Source organism: Canis lupus, chromosome 34 (assembly GCF_003254725.2).
Source record: "Canis lupus dingo isolate Sandy chromosome 34, ASM325472v2, whole genome shotgun sequence".
NCBI classification, from domain to species: Eukaryota; Metazoa; Chordata; class Mammalia; order Carnivora; family Canidae; genus Canis; species Canis lupus.
The window spans coordinates 33,779,772-33,803,583 of record NC_064276.1 but is presented as its reverse complement, the minus strand read 5'-3'; the positions used below and the strand labels follow the sequence as shown (position 1 = coordinate 33,803,583).

General features: G+C 38.9%; 2 long non-coding RNA genes across 2 annotated transcripts in view; one reads left to right on the top strand and one right to left on the bottom strand.

Annotated features, from left to right (window-relative positions):
- Positions 1–693: 693 nt before the first annotated feature.
- Positions 694–23,812, bottom strand: part of LOC112646017 (uncharacterized) — a 34,351-nt gene continuing 11,232 nt past the window's right edge. Inside the window, exons 3-4 of the long non-coding RNA XR_003127429.3 lie at positions 22,065–22,169; positions 694–2,356 (exon numbers count right to left, since the gene is read on the bottom strand). This is a non-coding gene — a long non-coding RNA (uncharacterized LOC112646017). The remainder of the gene's footprint in view (positions 2,357–22,064; positions 22,170–23,812) is intronic.
- On the top strand, positions 8,891–22,484 carry LOC112646018 (uncharacterized). Its single transcript, XR_003127430.3, has 3 exons — positions 8,891–9,045; positions 11,606–11,760; positions 22,077–22,484. It is a non-coding gene; the product is annotated as an uncharacterized LOC112646018 (long non-coding RNA).

The window sequence follows — 23,812 nt, the reverse complement described above, 5'->3', positions numbered from 1 at the left end:
TCATTTTATATTGGTTTACATTAAAACTCAAATGAACTATGTATTCACTTTACTAGAAGTTAATGTGAAAAGTAAAAGCAATAAGGGACTCTATATCAATAGGAGGCTTATGTGAAATTCCGTCTTGTATGTGCTTTATCTTTCTCAGGACAATGGTTCAAAATCAGCGTTACAACCAGCAGGAGAAGAGGAGAATTACAAACTAAAGAATTCTAAATAATTCATGGATGTGCATGGAAATAATGTTTCAAAACTCAAGTCAGAAGCAGCTGCAGGGGGAAATTTTTTTTTTTTTTTAAGTCACAGTCAACAACAGTCATATTATTTCAGGTTAGCTCACACCATTGTGTGCCTTTACAATGCAACATTTGTACGTTTCCATTGGTTTGGGAAAGAAAATTTAGAAGACTCAAAACACACAAACAGCAAATATAAAGAATCCTTTCTAGTTCTCCCAGACAGTATGACTCAGTAGTAAGAAACACCATTCTGCTTGCAAAATCTAGTCTAAAACATGATTCTATATTTTCAAAAGTAAATCCAAACCTTGGCCAAATCTCTTAGGCGAGTAAGGCCCCCTTTCACAAAATAAATATAAAAATAAGACAAGTTATTGTTCCTGTTTCTTCCCCATTGTTTATTTCACAAATGCCCCTTATCTTGACATAGGTTTAAGATAAGGGTCATTGGAGACACTTGACAATAACAGAAAAACCACTCATTATCCAGGTAGGTCATTCACAATTCTAAGATTGAACAATGATGTGGAAGCAAATTATTTATTTTGCATAATATCGAAATCAGAAGTGTGAATGTAGCAATGGAAAAAGGAAAGTAATCAAAACTATTTGAGGATAAACATTGAAGTAAAACAGGATATTCTTTTAGATCTCACTTGGAAAGAAGACAACTGATAACCATATAAGTGGAACCATTCATCCTCAATTTATTTAGATTGGTTTTGCTCCAGCCCCCTTTTCATGGCAAGAACTCATGTTCTAGCTCCCTGGACTCACATAAAGATAATATTTATAAACATATTTACTGGATCGAGGTATAAAGGAATCTAAATTACCCTAATATCTCAAATAAAACAATAGGTCATAGTGACCTAAATGCTTTATGGAAATAATGTCTGTGATTTTATAGATTAAGCAATACATTCTTGAAAGTAACTTTTAAGTTAATATTTTAAGATTATTTTTGCTAAATACTGTCATTAAGTGAAGATGATGCTGACCCTGTAATTAATTGGGGTAAAACAAACATTGTCCATCCTTAACTTTCAGGAAAGAACTAGTTTCTTTTCTCACATAATGAAAAATTTCAGGTTTGTTTGTTAATCTCTCTTCCTTCGACAGTGTATGTTTGACCCTTTTGAAATCATGAGGTTACAAACAGTATATTTTGAGGTTTTTAAGAGATCCTGAACAGATTAAGATAATTTATCTTGTTGAATGCTAACATGAATTATAATATTTTAAGTAGTGGTTATTCCCAATCAAGATTTCTTTAAATTTCCAGTGAAGATTTAGCTAGATTGCAAATAAGCAGAGTCAGAACTCTTTAAGTACACACCTGAAGTTGCAATTTTCCCTTTCCTTTTTTTTTTCTTTTTAATAGTCACAGGTATTGTTTCCTGCTTTTACTTGTTATCAGTTCTGATACCCCAAAACTATCCCCATGCAGTTGATTCATATCGAAGCCAAACATTTCATGCGGTCTGTGACTTCGATTAATCAGCTCTCCCATAAAATTACAATTTAAAAACAATGCCAACTGCCACCCTCCACATTGTAGTTCACAGACAAAAGCCATAATGTAACATGACTTGGCAATAGAAGGATGGTGAGTTGGGGGAGGTGGATTTGATCCCGACTTCATTTCTATTTTGACCATCTTGTTATTGACTGGCTCTGCGTTTTCTAGCCTATTAGCTAATACGTGCACGACACCAATGAGCCACCTGCACCTCCTTCTTTCCTTTTTACCATGTCTGGGTTTTCTGGCCTTTGTATTTCTCAGTCCTGGGGGTTCTCTCTCAGCTCCATCTCTGGCAGTTTATGGGGAGAGTGTGCCGCGAATGAGATCTACAGAAGCTGCCCCGCACGTTTATTATCACATGAAAATTCACTTCCATTTGCACAAGGGCCAGGAAGATCCAAGAGGTTTCGTCTCCTCCACTAGCTTTCATCTCTCTGCAGCAGCTGTCTGGTGAGCTCTGTGGTGAGATCTCATGCAGGATCTGAGAGAAAGTGTGCTCTGATCAAACTGGAGATGTCAACTCTTGAGTGCAAAAGTGAAAAGTCTGCCTTCCAGACATAGGCGCAAAGATCGGCGAATGACCAGCTACGCTCTGCCAAAAATCAGAAAATGATTTTGAGTTATGTATATGCTAATTTCCATGTATCTCTGGCTTGGTCTGAGAAAAGTAAACATGTAAAAATAGACTATACATAAAAATACACATATAAATAAAAAAATGAATGTTATTTTTCTGTTAGTACTTTTTAGAAATTGGCTGACGAAGGGTGATAACTTTAGATTGGACTCCACTAACTGCAGCGAGCAGTGTTTTGAGGCTTTTGCAGACAGAAGAGCAGGGACATAAAAAAAATGGTTATTTGGTCAAATATTTGGTTTTAAAAAGAATCATTTATTGGTCTAAAACAAATGTGAAAGCATTCAAGGAAATAGTTACATATTCAGAAAACTAGTTATGATTGGGGCACTTGATTCAGTGAGACTGGAGACTTTTTCAGCTTGATTTTCTTTCTGGTTAGGGTTCAAGGAGGGAGAACTAGAGCTACTTCCACATTCTCAGAAGTAGACTTACCTATTTTCTGCCCCCGAAGATCTAAGAAATCATTCAATTATTCTGATTATATTTAGTGGTTAGTAAGATTTTTTTCTACTCCAGGTCTTAAACTGTTGTGTGTCTTTTTAGTTGGAGCTTTAGCTCATGAGCATCCATTATAGTTATTTCCTGCCCCCTGCCCCATTTCTATTTTCTAATTGTGTTCATGAAGCAAAAGAAGGGAAGGCCATTTTTGCCCCTAAAGAAAGCTGTAAATTTCGAAGTCTGTTTTTATAAATTCTCTCACATGTATCCAGTCACTATTTCTCATCAATAGCATATGTACAGATACAACAGCCCACGAATGTGTCTGATTATTGGGCCATCAATTTCACTCTTACCAAATAAAATAGTTTGACTTTATTATTTACATGATTCTTAAAATATGTAGGCCACTGACCACACAAATAAACATGTGCTTTTGGATCAGTAGAAAGCCTGGTGTTTATGAACAGCGTTCTTTGTATTTTTAACAATATCTGGCACATATAAGCAAAACTCTTTACTGAAACATGGAGCCTGGATATTTGTGTGCTTCGTGATCTATGCTGGGCAGGGGCCCCAACCTCTGCTCTGTAGCAGACCAGAGTACGAAAATCTGTTATTGCAGTTTGACATTTTCTTTGCATGATTAGGTCAGTTGGTAAGTCTCCACTTTGCAGTTCTTAGAAGCCCAGATTTCCTGTTACCATGCAATGTGGTTCTGATTACAGCCGTACCGAAGCCCAGACGTAGTACCTGTGTTCTGCAAGCACTTCCACCTCTCATTTTCCATGTTAACATGAACAACTTATTGACCCTATCCTCTTCTTTGCCTGCAACGGTTGGGGAGACTGAGAATCCAAGGGGTCATAGTGAGAAAACAGAAGGCCGAGTGTTACCCACATTCCAGGTTGTGGTACAGTGCTCCTGAGCTGGAGAAGAGAACCGTAAGGAACTCAAAGCAAAAGTGTTTTTCTCGTGAAGAGCCATGGCTCATCTGTTTTGTGCTTTAATTCTGTCACCACAAGTTCAGTTGGTGAGGCAGCATGAATGATCTTCCAAAGGAACACCTTCATCGACCGTGCAAGCCTCCGGTCCTACCCAATATTGCATGACGAATCTGGTCCATGGCACTTTCTCTGCTCACCTGACTCACACAGCTTCTTGCATAAGCTTGCATAAGCTTGTAAGCTGATGTAGACAGCTTCCGAACTCACCTCCTGCCTTTCACTCTCACTCCCCTACCTCCCCTTCCTCACAGTTGCCTGAATTTTCTTTCAAAAACGAATGCATTTAAATAAGATTGCTCCTCTCCTCTGCCAGGGTCCTCCACCGACTTCTCCACTTCTCGACTTCTCGCTGCACTCTGATCAGGTTTCACACTCTCCTCTGTGACTTCAAAAGCCTGACATGATCTGGGCTGTGCCATTTTCCTGACCTCAATTCTTACCACTGTCCTTTTTTGCACACTGCATTCTATGCAACAATGGCTTTCTCCCTAATTCTGCCTTGAAGCCTTTGAACGGGCTGTTCCTTCTTCTCGAAAAAAGCTTTCTCTGCCTCATCACACTACTGACTCCTCATTCAGCCTTTAGATCTCAGCTGACCCATCATGTCACTTAGAGGACTCTTCCTGGGCCTCTGATCTACAGAATTCTTTGAGGGAGTCTCCCTCCACCATCTATTTTATTTCTTGGACAGCCCTCACTACACTTTAATATTATCTAGTTGCTTCATTGACTTACTAGTTTATTTTTTGTCTTCTTATAGAGGAACCATGTGCTTCCTGGAGAAAAGGGACTTGATCTTATTTTCGGTGGGCTGGTTGCCTGGTGCGGCAAAGCCACCCAATACCCTTGTTGTTGGGTGGATGGATGAAAGACCAATCACTGAGTTTATCTAAGTCCACTCACCAGAAAAGGCTTGGGACTGGTTTCAGAGTCTTAATCTACCACAACTAACTTGAGGCACATTAGTTTTCATTCCCTTGTTTCTACACTTGTCTTGATTCTCGCCAGGGTCCTACATTCATTTAGTTTCCATCACTCTTATTCATTTAGTTTCTAGTAGCACCCAACACAGGCTAGGGATTTTATGATTGTTAGTAGAACTGCAATCTGACATTTTATTTTAACCAAGATGAGCAACCTCATATTGCCATGTAACTTCTTAACTCTGCTAAAAAAAAAAAAAAAAAAAAAAGAAAGAAAGAAAGAAAGAAAGAAAGAAAAAAAAGTCATTTTCTAAACATAAAGAGAGTAAAATTAGTAACAACGTTCTCCCTGTTTTAATGTCAACACTGTACACTTCCAGGATTCCTGAAATGTGAAGGGTAAGCAAGCTGAAAGATAAAAATAATACTTGGAGCTTTTATAGGAACATCTTTCAAAGAGGTTTTGCATATTACTGTATCTGTTTACTTGGAATTTCTTTAAGGAAGTGTTCTTGCATCTCCTTTTTGAGACAGGATTAATGTTAGGTGACTCACCAGAAGCCCTGGTGAGCCAGTAGTAAAGGAAGTACCTGTGTTTCTAATCTCCCCCCTCCCGCCCCCCCCACCCCTCCCTGCTCTACCTTCCTGCCCCTTTGCTGTTTGAATGTTTTTGCTATTTGATTCCCTTTGGCTTTTTTTTTTTTTTTAAGTTCAAATTTACTTTCTCGTTTTCAACGCATTATTTAAAAGTATCCACAAACAAAAGCAAGCCCTGGGAATGGAAAGAGAGTGGTATTTGGGGAATAGGAAAGAAAGGGGATGGGGAGAGACTGTGATAAGAATCAGGAAATCTCAGAACTTCAAGAAACCTCTTCACCAACCAGAGCAAAGGCCAGGCCAGGGCGAGGCAATTCCTTTTCAAAGGCAGCCGGAAGGAAGACCGGAAATGACCAGTGCATATACTCATCATTTATGGCAATGCCTTGCTTCTGAACCATTCCATGAGCCACACCCCTGAAGATATTTAAAAGCTCTGGCTATCAAACACAATTTGATTGGCTGCTAAAGACTTATTTTCAGATGTGATGGATAAAACAGAGGCACTTAACTTCCTTTTCTGCTTTTACATCTCCATGACACATCTTTTTCCCTTTTTCTAGGAAGGATAAAATGCACTTTTAAGGGGAGGTGGAGTCATAGCAGACCAACAAGGGTGGCAACGACGCCTGTTCTGATTTCACCAATGAAAACCATAAAGTACAACTAATGGGCAATTACTCAGAGATTTAGGCCACTGGTGGTAAGCTGGGAGAGGACTCCCCCCCCCACACCCCCACACCCCTGCCCCCAGCTGCTTTGCCTTGCTCCCACTACCACAGCCCAACTCTCAGTTCCAAGTATAGGCAGGGAGAAAATGACAAAGCCTTGAAATGTTAATTTTCAAAGGCATCTTGTGGATTTTTTTTTCTTTTCATCTGGAAGGGTTCAGGAAACACTGTGAAGAAATAAACAAGCAATTGGGGAAAAGGGCTTCTTCCATGCTAAGAAAAAAAAAAAAGAAAGAAAAAGAAAAAGGAAGAATAAAAAGATGCCGCACTGTGGGGCTTAGAGAGCGCAGGGGTTTATTTACTCCCCTAATTCCTCTACACCATTCAGGACAGTGCACTGAGCCTCGGTGAGCCTGTTTCCATCTTTTGAGAATACTATTTATTTTGAAGTTTGTTTTGAGGTCTGATCTAGTACTAGGTTCATAGGAGACAGTCAATAGCTGATAATTTTAAAAATCATGGAGGCCATTTGAACAGGGTCAAAAACAAAGAATTGCTAGTAGCTTAGAGTAGGAGACACAGTATTCTTCTCCAGGTCTGCTGTAACGGGAAAGCTACCACTACATAGGAGACCTTCAGTTGTACAGAGGCCACATTCAGAAAACAAGAAACAAAAAACCCTTTTAAAAGATATCTCATTGTATTAATTGTAGGTTAAATATGTGTCTGAAAAATCAATAATGAGAATATGAATTAGTGTATCTTAGGATATCCAGAAAAAATGATTTGGATGTCAGGTTACTGGCTTGTTCATGGGAAAAAGAGGGTAAGAAGGATCTCTCTCTAAAAGCAAGGTTATTTATGTTATGAAGTCAATCATTGGAATGTTTTTTAATTTTTTTTAAACTTTCACCCAGTTATATTAGCAGCATACAGACACAACCTGCATATACTCTGGTAGCTTGTTGTTATGTATTTTTCTTTCCTATTATTAAGGTAATGTAGATAACCTAGATCACGTTTTCTTACACTGTTTTCACTGCAACTTGCTATGTGAAGAGTAAACTTCAAACTTCTTACAAATTCACTAAAACAACCTCCAAGTTTTTCTAAGGATTTTTTTTGCCAATAATAGTAGCTTTTGGTATTTTGTTTTTTACTGATTTATAAGTAACGTGTGTTCATAGATTAAAAGCAAACAGACACACATGCAGACTCTATAGGAAAGTTCTATAGAAGTAAGAAAACATCAGCTATGAGCCCATTACTCGGAGATAATTGCTTTCTGGTGCTTATCATCCAGACATTGTGTAGTCGTTCCCAGCTTGCTCCGAAATGAAATCATGCTATGATGTTTCAATCTCATTTTAACTTAAAATACACCATAGGCTTTCAACACCAGTAATCATTCATTTTTATTTGTATTATATTTAATGATTTACATGATAGTCCATTTGTATGGATATACTCGAATTTATTAAAATAATTTTCCTTTTTAAACAATTTAAGTTTTCTTTCTTTCTTTCTTTCTTTTTTTTGCTATTAAAACCTATAATTGTATTGTCTGTTTTCATAGGATTAATTCCTAATAGTGAAATTTCTAGGTCAAAGGAAATTCATATTTCAAAAAGTTTTTGGTATATATTTTCAAACTGCCCTCATAAGAGTTGTTCCTAGTGTTTGGAAGTGGCTTCTCTCTCTTGTGAACACTGGACATTATAATTCTTTTTAATCTGTGCTTATCTAGTAATAGAAAAGTACCCCACTTTAATTTTCATTTGTTTACTGTTAAGCATGAACAACTTTTTCATATGTTTGTTGGGTGAGATTCTGCTTCTGTGAATTGCCTATTCATGCCCTTTGTCTATTTTTCCACTGGCCATTCATCTTTTTTTCAGCCTGATTCTTCATAGTGTCTTGCATATTGGGGCTATTGCTGGTCATTTTGTAAATTAATGATTTTTAAATTCATTTTAGCAGCTCACAGCATCTGGAATCTCAAGTAAAAAATGGCACAAGTTTGTATGGGGAAAGAAGGGTGGGGGAACATCAAGAAATAGGATGGGCCTTAGGGAGAGATCCAGGGTATCCAAAATATTATTTGAAATAGTAGCTAAATTGCAACATGAGAGAGTTGGATTGCACACAAAAATATATTTCCTAATAGTTAACATTTTAAAGTGTTGGCCAGATTCTAGAGCAGGATGTCAAGATCTTCCTTCATGGGACTTTGCAAGTGGGTTTCACACCTTTTTGTTTGGCTTGCATATTGCAAAAGGATGGGCCAGATGACTGGTCAAGATGTGCCTTTGTCCAAAGTACTTATTTTCTTTTATTTTTCAGATATAAACTTGAGATTCGTAAATGCCTTAATCCCAGGCTCTTTTTAGTTATCTTACCAATGCTATGTATACTGTCCTTCCTAAGAAATGAGAGATTCTGAGCCATATTTCCAAACTTGAGAATGCATAAAACTAGCTCTGTGTTTCACTTCTTCCTAATACATAAAGAATGACTATGAGTCATCTTCCTAAGCTTTAATTTCTTACTGCTCTCTTGTGGCCATTCAAATGAACTGTCCAGATTTTTTTTTTTTCTTAACAGATCCTATAATGTTAATAATTTTTTTTTTATCAAGCAGAATCATCGAATTTTGTCTGTGTAACAAATGTAGAGTCTCTGACACTTGAATATCGAGGTCACAGAATAATTCTTCATTTTATTACGGACTACTTGCTGAGATGGGGTTACAGAATAGGAAAGGCCTGCAAATTCCTTCTTTTTATTTCAGTGAAAGCAACCGCATTGTGATTCATCTATGAAGTCATCAAAAGGCTACAGATTGAAATAGTTCTGGCCATTCTGAAAGTAAAATAATGCAATCCCAGCTCCTTCCCTTACCGTGGCTTGGGAATATTAGGAGGTTCTAAGTTCAGTCATTATAATATAAACCAGTCTTTTTGTGGGAAAAAATAATTCACGGCTGGCTGAACACTGGAGCACAGGTAAGACACAGCTAAGCATGAACATTATTCCGTTACACTTTGGCCATGTGATACTGCACGTGGGTAGACAGGGCCCAGAAATGGCAGCATCAGCAGGCTTCAGGAGACAAGATGAATCAAACTGGCTTAGTAGCCCAGGCCAGAGCATCGTCAGCAAGTTATGATGTTGTCCACTCCATTCCTCTCCCATTCCTATGACCACATCTATTCAAACATGGCAGGTTTCAAGTGAGATCAGTAGCTACTCTGCCATAATTAGCATATATATATATATATATATATATATATATATATATATGCATACCTCATTTTATTGAACTTCACAATTACCGTGTTTTTGTTTGTTTGTTTTACAAATTGAAGATTTGTGCCAACCTTGCATCTGACTAGTCTTTGGACAGTATTTTTCCTCCCCACAGCATTTGCTTACCTTGTGTCTCTGTCACATTTTGGTGATTTTCCAATGTTTCTGACTTTCCCATTATTATTATATTTGTTCTGGTGATCCGCGATCAGTGATCTTTAATGCTATGATTATAATTGTTTTGGGGTGCCATGAACTAGGCCGGTACAAGATAGCAGACTCAATCTGTAATGCTGTGTGTGTTCCAACTGCTCCACCAACTGGCCATTCCCCCATTTGTCTCCTTCTGCTCCACCTCCCTACTCCCTGAGACACAACCATATTGAAATTAGATCAGCTAATAACCCTACAATGGTCTCTAAGCATTCAAGTGAAAGGAAAAGTCACACGTCTCTCCCTTTAAGTCAAAAACTACAAATGATTGTGCTCAGTGAGGAAGGCATGTCGAAAGTTGAGATTGGCTGAAAGCTAGGCCCTTGCACCAAACAGCCAAGCTGTGAGTAGAAAGGAAAAGTTCTTAAAGGAAATTACATAGCGGAGACACAAATGATGAGAAAACAAAACAGCCTTATCGCTGAGATGGAGAGAGGCTGAGTGGTCTGGACAGAAGATCCAACCAGCCACAACATTCTTTTTAAGTCAAAGCCTGATTCAGAGCAAGGCTTTAACTCCCTTCAATTCTGTGAAGGCTGAGAGAGGGGAGGAAGCTGCAGAAGAAAAGGTGGCAACTGACAGAAATTGGTGCAGGAGGTTGAAGGGAAGAAGCCATCTCCGTAACAGACAAGTGCAAGGAGAAGCAGCAGGTGCTGATTGCAGAAGCTTCAGCAAGTGATCCAGAAGGTCTAGCTCACATAATTCATGAAGGTGGTCACACTAAACAGATTTTCAGTATAGACGAAACAGCCTTATATTGGAAGGAGATGCTATCTACAGCTTTCATAGGTAGAAAGAAGTCAAAGCCTGGCTTCAAAGCTTCAAAGGACAGGCTGCCTCTCTTACTAGGAGCTAGTGCAGCTGGGGACTTTCAGTTGAAGCCACTGCACACTGACCATTCTGAAAATCATGGGGCGCTTCAGAATCATGCTAAGTCAACTCTGCCTATATTCTATAAATGCAACCGTAAAGCCTGAATGACAGCATGTCTCTTTACAACATGATTTACTGAATATTTTAAGCCTGCTGTTGACACCTACTGCTCAGAAAAAAGGTTCCTTTCAAAATATTACCACTCATTGACAATGCACCTGTTCATCTAAGTGCTTTGATGGAGAGGTACAATGAGATTAATCTTGTTTTTATGCCTGCTAATACAATATCCATTCTATAGCCCATGTATCAAGGATTAATTTTGACTGTCAGCACTTTTAAAGAAATACATTTCATAAGACTATAGCTGTCATTGACAGGGATACCTCTGATGGATCTGAGGGAAGTAAACTGAAAATCTAGAAAGGATTCACCATTCTAGATGCCATTAAAACTTTTGTGATTTTTGGAAAGTTCAAAATACAAACATGGACAGTTTAGAAGAAGTTGATTCTTTTTTTTTTTAGGATTTATTTATTTATTTATTTGAAAGAGAGAGAGAGAGAGAGAGAATATCAGAAGAGGGCTAGAGGGAGAGAATCTTCAAGCAGACTCCCCCTGAGCACAGAGCCCAATGTGGGACTCAAACTCATGACCCTGAGATTATGACCTGAGCCAAAATCAAGAGTCAGATGCTTAACCAACTGAGCCACCCAGGTGCCCCATGGAAGAAGTTGACTAACCCTCATGGATGACTTTGAGGGGCTCAAGACTTCTGTGGAGGAAGTTACTACAGATATGCTGAAAATAGCTAGAGAGAGTTAGAGGTGGAAGCCTGAAGATGTGACCGAATTGTTGCGATCTCATGATAAAACCTGAAAGGATGAGAAACTGCTTCTTGTAGATGAGCAAAGAAAGCAGTTTCTTGAGACAGAAACTACTCTTGGTGAAGATGCTGTGAAGATTGTAGAAATGAGAGTCAACTATTTAGAATATTACATACACTTAGTTGATAAAGCAGTGGCAGGGTTTGTTTGAGAAGATTGACTTTCATTTCGAAAGTTCTACTATAGATGAAATGCTCTCAAATAGCATCACATGTTGCAGAGAAATTGTACATGAAAGAAAGAGTCAATTGATTTGGCAAACTTCATTGTTGTTTTATCTTAGGAAATGGCCAGAGCCCTGCCAGCTTTCAGCAACCACCACCCTGGCCAGTTGTCTGCAATCGACAAAGCAAAACACTCCACCAGCAAAAAGAATATGACTCACTGAAAACTTAGATGATAGAATTTTTTTTAGCAATAAAGCGTTTTTAAATTAAGGTATGTCCACTGTTTTTAGACTTAATGCTATTATATAATTAATAGATAGTTTAAACATAACCTAATGTATAGTTTAAATGTAACTTTTTTATGTACTAGGAAACCAAAAAAATTCATTTGACTCATTTTATCACAATATCTGCTTTATTGTGGTGGTCTGGAATTAAACTTCCAGTGTTTCTGAGGTATTTCTGTATTCATGTGGCTAATTCTTCTGTAAATTGAGGTCCATGCTATTCCAGACGTGATGGTATAGAAACAGAGATGGACTCAGAGCATCCAGAGCTAGTGACTTCAACCAGTGTATACTGGAGCAGCATCTCCATGACAGGTGCTAGGAATACAAACAGTAACCGCCTTCCCCAAAGACATAGTCTCCTAGTTTGCAGTTTACTGTAATGAAACATGTAATCCATGAAAGAATGTAAAACTACAAGCACGGTAAATTATACAAAGCAAAGAAATATGGACAGGAGGTCAGGAGGATTAGATGAGGTTTCTTTGGGGATGTGATGATACAACCAAGATGTCAAGATGAATAAGAACTAATGAGGCAAAGAGGAGAGAAAAAGCAGAAGGACCAGTGTGTGCAAAGGTCCTGCAGTGAGGAGGAGGAAAAGAAAATGTTAATGAAATGAAATAATAGGCAATGACTTGACAGTAAGAAAACAAGAGGAAAGGTGAAATGATTTAAAGCTGTTGGGGTATGATTTTGTGGACTCAGTGAAGGCGTAAGTTTGTCTTTATTACAAAAGTTTAAGAAAGACATCAAGATGCTCTAGGCAGATAATGTTAGGATTTCCTAGTCTTTGAAAAGATTCTTGATGAGCAGAGAGTGGAGAGACAGGGATCAGAGAGATGAGAAGACGGCACTTTGAAAGCTATTGCCATAGTCCAGGTAGAGATAACAGGGGTATTGATGGGCTGTGAGGAATACCTGCATCAGAGGATATGGGAGGTATGATCTTCAAGGCCTAGTAATGGATTGGCTATTAGAGGTGAGGGTGACAGAAGTCTTCTGGATCATTCCTTGGAGTCTAGCTTCAACAACACACTGACTCCTGGTTATATTTATTAATAACAGAATGCCAGAAGGTGACCAACTGGGGGAGAAACACTGAGTTTAGGTCTTGTGTGAGATATACAAGCAGAGATGGTGGGAAGGTGGGTGGATATGTCAATTGACAATCCATTGGGGCATCTGTCATGAAAATACATATTTGAGTGAACTTGGTATCTAATGTGTGAATTTGAGGAGATTTCCGAGGATAGAAAACTAATAAAAAGGATGGATAGGGTAAGTGAAACCTGAAGAACTTAAACATCTATTTGTTAAGTTAAAAAATAAAAGAGAGACTCTGCATAGACAAGTGAGAAAAATTATTGGAGGGCATTGAGTAAAATCATGGGAACATGGTGCCACGGAGATCAAAGGAAGATTAGGACTAATGAAGAAAACAAATGGTTAATGTACCAAACAGCTTAGGTAACAATAAACAATAACAGCTAACATCTGCTGCCTTTCAGATGTGTCAGACATTTTCTCCAGGTTTTGCAGATATTAACTCCTTGAGGCCTTACACCTGTACTATGATGTAGATACTATTATTATCCCCATTTTATGGAGAAAGAAAGTGAAACACAGAGAGGTGAAGTCTCTTGCTTGAGATCACACAACTAGTAAATAGTCGAAGTTAGTGGTCACACCAGGGTTCCCTACTTTGTTTGCCATTATGCCGTTGTGCTTTTCCACACATTGACGATAGAGAAAAGGTGTCTTTGACTTGTGATGTGAAGGTCAATCATGACCTTACTGCAAACTGTTTGACTGGAATGATAGGTCAAGGCCAAGAGCCACACCACAGTGGATTGTAGAGTCAGGTCAGGAAGAGGTGAAGAAATGGGTGTTGCATTTAGATACAGCTAGACAAGCAGCTATTGAGAAGCATGGCTCTGAGAAATATACTTTGAATCAGTCTCCAGATAGAAGCATGCCAGTGGGACTCTTATGAGGCCGGTCAATGTTGGAAGACTCCAAAGACTAGGAGTCATCTCTATCTGGGTATGAAGCAGGTGTTCTGAAATGTACAGCCTCTTAGTTCTATTTTACAATGAGACAGAAATCCCTGGGTTACTCTGATATTACATTTCTGAAGTTAAAAATTATTTTTTTGCAGGGTGCCTGGGTAGTGCAGTAGGTTCAGCATCTAACCCTTTGTTTCCGCTCAGGTTGTGATCTCAGGGTTGTGGAATAGAACCTCCCGATGGGCTCCATGCTCTGAGGAATCTGCTCATGGATTCCCTTCTGCTTATGGTCTCTTTCTCTCAAATAAATAAATAAATCTTAAAAAAACACCTATTTTATTCATCTTATTATTAATCTTATTCCCAAACTCCCGCACTTATTATGCTTTATATGTAGCAGAGAGAAATGGGGGCCTGGGGATAGTCACCCTGGAGTCAGGGAACGCTCCCTTGTTCTCTACTGGCTGTGACTTTAGACAAACCCAAGTCTCTTGGTTCTTCAGCTGTAAAAGAGGAAAAAACAGCCCCCCTCTCAGTACTGTCAGTAAGGTTAAGAATAAAAATACTTTGTGAATGACACAATTCTATACAAATGTTAGGAGCTACTATGACAAACTGTTATTGAAAAGGGGGAGGAAGGAGAGAAGCAGAGAGTGACCCCAGCTTGAGAGTTTCGCCATACTAGAGGGCATCTAAGTCTACTAATGACTGTGGGCACATGGTAGATGGCAATAAATAGTTGTTGGTGAATTAATTGATTTTTCCACTTGAGAAGGGCTAGAAACAACAGCATGCATCCACTGGGGTCAGAGAAAGATCACCCTGACCCTTGCCTTTACACCATTCACGTGGGCACCATGGCAAATAGGCGGGGGGTGAGGGAATGTCAGGCTAGCGGTGGTGATAGAACAGGCACTTAACGTAAATATTTGTTGATTGATTGATTGAACCGGGCATATCATCAACATTGCAGCACAAAATGTTTCGACAAGTGATCTTATGAGACTTTATAGGAATAAGCTTGCCAGCATTACGGCAGGCAGACATTTCCTGAGCAGTCACACTGCAGCGCCCCCGATGAATTGCCCACCAGTGCCAATTAAATGTAGTTGTAGTTAAACCTTCAGGGTGGTGGAAAATGATCTTTAGGACAGCTTGGGATTCACTGGGGAGTAGCCAGTTCTACAATGCCGTAGTTTCACACGTAATTTGAGCAAAAGGTGAAGGAACACGAGAAAAGTTGATTGATGTCTTCAAGGACTAGAGATGCTTCATGGAGGGCAAGTGTGAGGCTTAAGTTTTTAGAAACAATGAGACTCACAGCTCTTTCAGACATTACGCAAGGTCCTCTGAAGTTTTTCTTCAAGCGTACATAATTTGTTAATGTATTTTTTTAAAGCATTAACTTTTCAAATGAACAAAACAAGTAAGAGCAACAAGAACAATGACCAACACAGCAAATGAACCAAAGGGAAGAAGATGGCAATTAAGAAAGGGTCTGTGTCTGTGTTTGGGTCTGCAGGACCTGATCGTGTTAATGCATAACTATTGAGAATACTCCCCATCAAATCTTTAGAGGAGTCAGTCCACACACTTATCAGTCCACACACTTTTGCGTCCTAGAACAGGACCAGCTTTCCCTGACCGTGTCCCTGATGTTTCCAAGTGTAAAACCACAGGGATGTCTGGCAGGATCAGGAGCTAGAATAGGTCAAGGTAAACCATGAGGCTTCTGTGGAGCTGCTGGTAGAGGGACCATGAAGGAGGGATGTTTCTTTTTCCCCTTTCCCTTAGATGCACACATGCTGTGTTGGCAGGGGTCCTTGAGATAGTTGCTTTTTGGAGCCTAGTGTCTCACTTTGTGTAAATTCCACTTTGCAATGGGACTTTTTCTCTTAGGACATAAATTGTCCACTAAATTAATTTAAGTCTAGAGACCTGAAATTAAAAGTTAGATATAGCAACATTACACCAGTTGAATGTAAGACTAAATGTCATTTGAAATATAACTGTGATTAGTTTTAGAAATAAAATTTTAAAAGCCTAGTATGTTACGGATACGTGGGCAGACAAGCCCCTAAATGTCTTTGCCAAAAATCTATCACTATACCTGGGAGGGGGGTGGGGCATGAAGACAACATCCATATCTCCTCTTGTAGGTAACTGACGCTTACCTGGAACTTTTATGTGCTGGAAGCCACTGGTGGAATTGCTGCTTCATCCTAACTGGAGCTGTTAAATACAGCTCCTTGGGACGCACAGGCTTTCAGAAAAACAACTCCATCCTTCTCTTCTAACAACACCACCCTTTGCTTTACTCAGTCCTGAGATTTTTCTCTTAGGCTACAGTCTCCCTTTTGCCCCCAGCTAGCTTAGCAGTGTTAAATTTGACTCACTCTTGATTAACTCCTACCTGGTGATTCCACATTCTCTGTATAAATGTTCCCTTCTTTACATGAAAGGGAAAACCACCTCTACATCCATTTTTAAAACCAGGTAACTAGGGATCCCTGGGTGGTGCAGCGGTTTGGCGCCTGCCTTTGGCCCAGGGTGTGATCCCGGGGAACCGGGATCAAATCCCACATCGGGCTCCCGGTGCATGGAGCCTGCTTCTCCCTCTGCCCGTGTCTCTGCCTCTCTCTCTCTCTGTAACTATCATAAATAAATAAAATAAATAAATAAATAAAAATAAAATAAAACTAGGTAATTAGATGATCGATCACATGCATGACCAACTCTTAATGTCAGCTCTGACATAGACTGTGTCATTTCTTTTCCACTTAAAACAAAAACATAAGAAAATGGGGCACCTAGGTGGCTCAGATGGTTAAGCCTCTGCCTTCGGCTCAGGTCATGATCTCCGTGTCCTAGGATGGAGCTTCCTGCTCAGTGGGGAGTCTGCTTCTCCTTCTCCCTCTGCCTCTCTCCCTGCCCATGCTCTTTCTCCCAAAGGATTAAGTAAAATTTTTTAAAATTAAAAAAAATCCAAAAAACAAAAAATCACCAGAATGAAAAATGAAATGATAAGAAAACGGAAAGAATGATGTTATAATCCAGATGGCACTGAGTTTGCTTTAGTTAACAAACAAGCAAAAACACTAGTAAGCACTGGTATTTTATTATCACTAGTCACTGGGGACACACTTCGCAATCTATTGCCACCATAGCTGAGTCCAGTTTCCTAGGACAGGTGCTCAAGAGGGAGGTTTGAATTAGAATGAAAAGTCAGACCAGCTGATAGGCTAGTGTCTCTGTGCTCACCACTTCCTTGTGTCTCTCACCTAGTAAACCTCAAGGAGCCAGACTGAGGGGCAAAAGCAAGAACTCTATCTATGTGGGCTGTGCAAGAAGGAAGAATCAGTCAAGGGAGGGAAACAAGAATTCAGGCAGACTGACATTTCCATGTCAGTAGCCTGGCATCATTAATTTTAGTTCATTACTCTTAAAGTGTTATTAAATTATTTTTCTAAAGAAAAATGTGCTCTAGTGAATAACTTTAATCTATTCACCCTAATTATAATTGTACCAAGAACTCTGAATTGCCACTAAATGCTTTTGTAGTACTTTTACTCTCATTCCAAACTATGCATATATACAAATATTAAATGAGTATTTAATAGCACATTCTAAACTGTACCCAAATTCTACAGATGCAATAGTGAACAGAGTGGTTTCTGTCATCACCGAGCTGACATTTTTTAATGAGGAAATAGATGATGTAAAAAGCAATTATAACAAAGTTTTGTAAGTGTAATAGAGGGTAAATTCCAGGTGCTAAAGGGGCAAATAGCAGAAGGCACCTAATCCCATCAGCAAGAGAGGGTTCCATGACTCCCGGGAAGACATTATAAAGGGTCAGAGGGTAAGGAAGAGAGTTTCAATCAAATAGGATGCCATATGCAAAGCTTCAAGACACAGGAGAGATGATGCATGCAAGGAACCAAAAGAGATGATTTGTGCCTGGAGTCAAAAATTCAGCATGGGGAGTGGCAAGATTAAGTAAAAATCCAAGATGTAAGACTTCTAAGCCATGCTAGGAATTTGGATTTTTTTTTAATTTTTTTATTTATTTATGATAGTCACAGAGAGAGAGAGAGAGAGAGAGAGGCAGAGACATAGGCAGAGGGAGAAGCAGGCTCCATGCACCGGCAGCCTGATGTGGGATTCGATCCCGGATCTCCAGGATCGCGCCCTGGGCCAAAGGCAGGCGCCAAACCGCTGCGCCACCCAGGGATCCCGGATTTTTTTTTTCTAATGTCGATGGGAAGCAGGTGAAAACTTACACATGTGGTAAGAGTAAATCTATATTTTAGATCACTTGGACTTCACGTGGAGAATGCAGGAATTCCATGCTATCCACATTCTCATGAGTGGAGCTCTCAGGTGTGAGACTCAGATAAATTTTTAGATAAATTTCCACTCTCCAAACTTTTGCTAATCACTGTACCAGACAGAGTCAGATAACCGAGTGTCATTCCTATCTAAGCTCTTGCTGTCTAGACTGAAGAATCAAATCCATTCAGAAAATAAAGAATATTTGTAAATTTAAATCGGATGATAATGGAGGCTGGAGACATAATAAAGGTAGTAAAAGGGTAGTGACCTGAGGATAGAGATATTTAAAAAGCATCACTAAGCCACGGGATTAGATTTGATATGGGGGGACATCAAGAGGGATAAAGGCAGAATGAAGGATGATAAACAACCATGACTATGGTGATAAATATCACGGTGTTTCTACAGCTATGATAGGAAACAAGAAAGAAGGAGTGGTTTTCACTGAAATGGAGTTTGGGGATCATGAGATGTGGAATATTATAAATTCTGTTTGGAACCTACCGAATCTAAGATGTAAGAAGGAATATGAAGTGGAACTGGCCAGTAAGCAGTTAGATGTTTGAGTCCGAAGCTAAGCAAATGCATCTGAAGACACAGAATTTTTAGTTATTGGCTTAGAGGGTGGTGGAGACTTCTAGTTGTCTACTAAAATCCATCCTCCCACCCCCTGTTTTCTCTGATGTTATGCACAACTAGAATCCATGTTTTCACCAGGGAGCTGTGTGGTCATTTGACTACTTTCTTACCAGTGGAATGTGAACAGATGCAATGTATGCAACTTCAGGCCATTTGTTTAAAGAATAGTCTCTGTCCCTGACCTTTCTGAAGACCTGAAGCTTACAAACACCTAGCTTCAAATAGCAGACAATGGCTATACAGATGGGGTAGGGATGCAAAGGAGCAGAATAAGAGAAGCTGGGTCTCTAAGTGATCACGCAGAGCAAAGCTGCTGCCATCCTGGACCTTGTCCATCTTGACTCTTAGGAGAGAGAGATAAATCTAATTTTTTAGGCCACTCTTTTTTCCCCCCAGTAGCTTAGCCTTTACCTTAAAGGATAGAGATGGGAATCCTGTGAGAGTATAGATATACAAGGGAAAATTGTAGAGTAAGAAAAGAAACACTCTATGATAGAACCTTACAGAACACCAACATTGAAAAAGTAGATAGACTTCAATCCTGAAAAGGAGGGTGATCAAGTGTAACATAATACAGGAGGACATCAATGGGGTGTATCTCTTCATAAAAGCTTGAGAAAGAATGTTTCAAAAAGGAGAGTGGTCACTAGTGTCAAGTGACACCAACAGGTCAACAAAATAAAACCATGCGGTAGAATTTGGGGATTTACTGTCAAGGAGGCCACTGATGACCTCAGTGAGAACAGATTCAGAGGAGTAGTAGTATGAATAGATGGCAGAGAGATGAGGGAATGGAGATTATAAATGCTGGCAGGATTTTAAAGAAATCTGGTGTGTCAAGGAGGAGAGGGATGGAGCCATAATTAGAGATGGAAGTGGGATCAGCAACTAATTGCTAATATTTTCTGAGTTCTTAGGAGGGGTCAGGTAGTATGCTAATCTTTACACATACTTTCCCATTCAATTTTCACAACAACCCTGTTAAACTAATCTATTTACTGAACACCAAGCCTGCAAAATGTCAAATAACTGCCTGAGACCCCACTAAGTTTTGGAGCACCCTTCATCGCCCTGTGCTACAACTGCTGGTCAAGTGGCTCTGAGATCTTACATGTTTTTTTGTTTGTTTGTTTGTTTGTTTGTTTTGTTTGTGTGTGTGTGTGTGTGTGTGTGCATGACATTTGGAATCTTCCTGCTTTAAGTGTTCTTGCTGACTGCAAGCTGAATTTTAAAGTTAAGCCCAACAAAATGGTTAAAACCAAGGCAAATCAAATCATTTGCTCCACCCCAGTGAAAGCCAGAACATTTCTACTTGCTTCAGTCTCTGAGTCCTGGCTGATTAAAGAATATGCTCTCAGACATCCTGCATTGATAATGATCACCATGATTTTTTAGTCACAACATGAATTTAGAGTTGGTTAAGGGGTTTATTTGAAAGTGCTCACCCTGGATGCCAACATTAGTAAGCTTGCTTGTTTGTTTAAAATTAAAAAAAATAAATAAATAAATAAATAAAATAAAATAAAATAAGTACCAAGGGATCTAAAAAAAAAAAAAGAGCTAGGAAAACATACAAAAAGGGATTTCTTGGAAGTGGTGAGGGTCCCCTTGCTGTTGGGGAGATCATGAATTTATTATGGAATTTGCAGTTATGTGATTTCTTCCAACTTCTGGTCAGCCCCCGAGGTGGATATGCTGGGAAGGGCGGTGGTTGGAGTTTTCTAGGCTTGGGCTTCTGCCAGTAGATGATGAACAACAATGAGCAAAGAATTTAGGATGTTAAAAACAGAGGAGTTGAAATGATGGGTCATGGGATTTAAGCTGTGTAGGAAAGGATATGGGAAAGCCGATCAAGAGAGGGTTAAGGGCTTTGAATGTAAGCTTCATGACAGGAGACATCTTTGACTTCTCACTTTACTCCAGGAAATCTAATGTCTAGAACAATATAAGGTACCAAGAGGGCTCTCATCACTATTTCTAATGAGACTAAAGATGAAAGTATCAGAAATAATTAAGCAACAGTCAGAAAATAAGAGTTCTGGGTCAAATAATTAAATATGGTCCAAATTTTCAATTTAGGAGATAGAGTAGCTTCAGGTAAAGATTAAGGCTCCAGCTTTACAATGTGGTGATGGGCACCTGAGGGCACTGCACAGGAAAGGAAGTCACTGGAGGTGAGGCCAACATGCAGAGAGCTCAGGGTTTCTTTGGGTTGAACACATGTCTTTCCAGGCACTCAGAATGATAACAGAACCCTTGCAAAGGAAGAGAATTGCAAGCCCGGGTGCCAAGGCAATCAGTAAGCGAGAGGGAATGATTAGAAGGTCTGCAGGCAACACACTGTGAAAAACAGAGTGGTATACAAGTCAAAGATGAAAATTCCAGCTAGCTTCACTTAATAATAATAATGGTTAATGTGTTCCATTCACCTGGCAAGTGGCTGACAATGGATACTTTATAGTTCGATTTACCTGTTTTCATGGTCTAAAATGAAATATTGATTGCCCATCTGGAAAATTATTTCATTCTGTGCCATATGACATGAGTCCTGCTTTTTTTTCTCATATACCAAAGTTGGATGAATCGATAAAGGCAAACTTATTTGATGGCGATGATCTATTAATCAATAAAAAAGCCTCAAGCCAGTTTATCAACATGGATATCATCTAGTCTTTGAGGTTTTGATATTTGTCTAATGTGCTCACAAATTTTTATAATTCATTATTCTTTCTAGATAAGAATTTCTGTTTATTCTTTGCACTCTTTGCCACGGCATGCATGATTTCTTTGCAACGGCATACATGTCAAATATCTTGTGTTGGTCATTTTATTTTTTACTCTTGTATGTTGTTTACTTGTTGATGGAGTTTGAAATTAACTTGGCCTAAATTTGACAATGATAATATTCCCTTTTATATGATTAATTCTATTTTAACAATATTATGTAAGATGCTAAATATTTTGCTGCATGTCTTTCAAGTCAAATTTATCTCAGTTTTTAAATAATGTCCAGAAACAAATAAAGATCATAGATTTCTTTGTTTTCCTATCTGGAAGAGAAAATGGAAAATTGAGGCAATCACACCAAGAACTTAGGCTATTTCATTCAAAAGTGTTTTTTTTTTTTTAAATCTGTGTTATCTGTATATTTAATTCTCCTTGTTCCTCTCCTTTCACAGAGTGTATGGACAAGAAATTAAAGACAAAGTTTCTAATACTTTGGTTAAGGAATGGGTGGAAATGTTCTAGCGTTTGTGATGTGTAGAATGTTTCGGAGCCAAAAAAGTATTAACAAAATTCTTTACCTTGATTCTCAGGAACAAGAATTTAAGAACGGAATCCAACCAATGGGTAGACCATTTCGGAGAGTGTTTTCATGCTCAACTCTTGATTCCCCTGTCTTTGTGAAGCTGAAAGTCACCAGACACTATTTGAAAGCTTGTTCCACTATTCTCGATATTCTTTTCTTTTCATTATTTCAACTATGCTAGTCAAATGAGTTTCCATGGCCCTGTCCTCAAAAGTTGTACAGGGCATGATGGCTTGTTTTGCTTGGCAAAATTCTCTAGAACGTGATTCATTGTCTGCAGGTGATTCATGGTTAGGAAATTAATTCTGAACTCTGCCAGTGATTGCGGTTGATTAAAGTCCAGAAGTCCCTGCCGTCTATTCACTAGCACTCTTTGTCAACTGGAATATTTCTATAATAAAAAGGGCCGAAAGTAGATGTGCTTGATGCATGGAATTTACATGCGTGTTTGCATCTTTTGAAAGAGCTACTCAAGCCTACACAATTTTAACACTTGGCATGAAAATCATTCTAAAAGTGTCTGACTGAATGAATCACATTTTACAAATAAATATCTGTCAAATGGTGCAATTACTTCAGATCCAGTCATTAAGCAATAAAATAAAGCAGTAAATAGGATACATCTGCTGCAAAGTGCTATAGAAATGCGAGTTTCCTTCTCAAGTTACTTGTCTTTTAATATTTTAGCCTAATTGGTGGAATGATTCACTAGAAACATCAACCATTCAATGTAATCATGGCACCAAAAAAGGAGGGGGGAAGAAAGGCTTTCTAAACCAGTCAATAGGACAAGAAAAAAAAAACAGTCACTTACTTGAGCACAGAAAGCAAAAAAAGGGGATGGGACCTAAAGCATTCCTGCTATGTGCCATACGGGGAGTGTTGTGAGGCAAAGGACCACACATCCTTTGAGAAGCAATAACAGCATGTGAGGTGCCATCTCGTTACCTTGTGTATCAAAACAGCTGTGTACATGCAAAGAGAGTAAATCTAGGGAGGTTGCTATCTTTGTAAGTCAACTGAAGTGCAAGTGTTTGGTTTTTCTTAAATGAAGAAAGTAAATAAATAAGCAGGGGTGATAATTAACTTCATAATTCTCTACCACTCTGGTTTTCAGTGGCACAGTGTTCACATTCAAAGTCAATGCCCAGCAATGCATTAGGTAGTTATAATTATGATCTATTGACATATGGAAGGACATCATAAAATATTAGGCTTTCTTTCTCCAGTCGTTGCCCTTTCTTTGTGAATAATTATAAAAGAGACAAAATAAAGGAAACCTGTGAAAATTCAGTTTGGTGAAATCTTTAAACTGTTTGTTGGGATTAGATTATGAAGAGTAAGTTTCCGTTGTAACTTCAGAAAAAATAAACAGAAGAAATTAAAATTCACACCTAATGCTATCATTCAGATAACTAATGTCAGGGCCTAAGCATCTTGGGCCTTTCCTACATTTTTCATGGTACATTCCTATGCCTAGACCTAAAGAGAGTGTCTTTATTTCCATTCTCTCCCTTGTACCTATGTCACTACCACAAAAAGAACATGCTCGGGCTAGCCCACTGTACTAAAAGGATGAGAAACATGTGGAGCAGAGCGGTTCCAGCCAATCTACAAGCCTACAGTGGTGCACAAATGCATAAGTGATAATTAATGACTGTTTTGGGTGATTTGTTATGCAGCGATAACTAACAGGTGCAATATGCATATTATAATGTGCATGAGTATATATACACAAACATA